Source organism: Echinops telfairi, unplaced genomic scaffold (genome assembly GCF_000313985.2).
Source record: "Echinops telfairi isolate 266 unplaced genomic scaffold, ASM31398v2 ScPeMD7_28;HRSCAF=97, whole genome shotgun sequence".
In the NCBI taxonomy this organism is placed as follows: Eukaryota; Metazoa; Chordata; class Mammalia; order Afrosoricida; family Tenrecidae; genus Echinops; species Echinops telfairi.
The window spans coordinates 3,294,319-3,295,698 of NW_022103925.1; the positions used below are offsets into that span (position 1 = coordinate 3,294,319).

The 1,380-nt window shown below is 42.8% G+C and overlaps 1 non-coding gene across 1 annotated transcript; it reads right to left on the reverse strand.

Moving 5' to 3' along the window:
* Positions 1 to 320: 320 nt before the first annotated feature.
* On the reverse strand, positions 321 to 427 carry LOC115869483. Its single transcript, XR_004046214.1, has one exon. It is a non-coding gene; the product is annotated as a U6 spliceosomal RNA (small nuclear RNA).
* Positions 428 to 1,380: the final 953 nt, after the last annotated feature.

Genomic DNA, 1,380 nt, shown 5'->3' on the forward strand with positions numbered 1-1,380 from the left:
CAGACTTCACGATGGAAGGCAAAACACTTTCCCATGGAAGTTAGAAAAAAACAGCACTGAAAACTGTTCTTAACTCCCGTGGTCCACATTACCACAAAGGTTCTAGACACTGCCATAGGCCAAAAAAAAAGCAAATTGAAAAGGGAAGAAGTAACATTGTATTCCTACATGAAAACCCTGTCGAATTTACAAGAAGGCTAATATAATAAAACTAATATTTCAGCAAATTTAGCAAGGTTTGAGGGTAAAGATTGATGTACAAATAAATCAACTTCATTTCTTTATAGTAGGAACAATTGCACATTAGACATTTTTTAAAAAAATATATGGAACGCTTCACGAATTTGCGTGTCATCCTTGCTCAGGGGCCATGCTAATCTTCTCTGTATCGTTCCAATTTTAGTATATGTGCTGCCGAAGCGAGCACGCACATTAGACATTTTCACAACACTTACAATGACATAAAAATATAAAATACTGACCAAACAATTGATGTGTGTATGGATTGGGATAACAGTTGTATGAGCCCCTAATAAAATGTTAAAAAAATAAAATTAAATTAAAAAAAATACTGACCAAAATGTGCAAAAGGATTGATCTGACAAAATATGTGCAAGAGATGTACAATTGAAACTACAAAACCTTGGTGAGAGAAATTCAAGAAGAGACCTACGGAAATGGAGAGATGCGCTATGTTCTGGGATCAGAAGAATTGATACTGCCATGATATCAATCCCAACCCAAACCCCAGCCCACTCTGGGAAATGTCAAGGGAGTGACAGGCTGATTCGAAGGACTTGTGGATGGATGTCACTGAGTGGATTCAGACTCACCGAGGCGTTCTGGCCTGTCCGCACCCACCTCAGAATTGTTGCTGTTTGAGCCCCTTGTCGCATCCGTGGTGTCGGTCCCTGTCGTTGGAGATCTTCCTCTTTCACCGCCTCTCTGCTCTACCAACTACGCTGTCCTTCTCCGGGGATTGGTCCCTCCTGGCAACATATCCGAAGCATGCCAGATGAAACCTCCCCATCCTCGTTCCCAAGGAGCGTTCGGCTGTACTTCTTCCAAGACAGAGTGGGTCATTCTTCTGCATCCTTTCAATATCCCAGGACACTCTCAATGGTCTTTGCCGAGGCCACGGTGTAGATGTATTCCTTCTGGTTTGCTTTTCCTGGTCCATGGTCAGCTTTCCGACGCGTATGAGGTGATTACAAATGCCACGGCTTGGGTCAGACACACATTCACCTGATACGGGACCTCTTTGCTTTCGAACACTTTTAAAAAGAGCTCTTTTGCCGAAGAGTTGCCCAACGCCAGACTTCCTTTGACTTCTTGACCGCGGACTGTGGATCTAAGTTCAATGAAATCCTTGATAAGGTC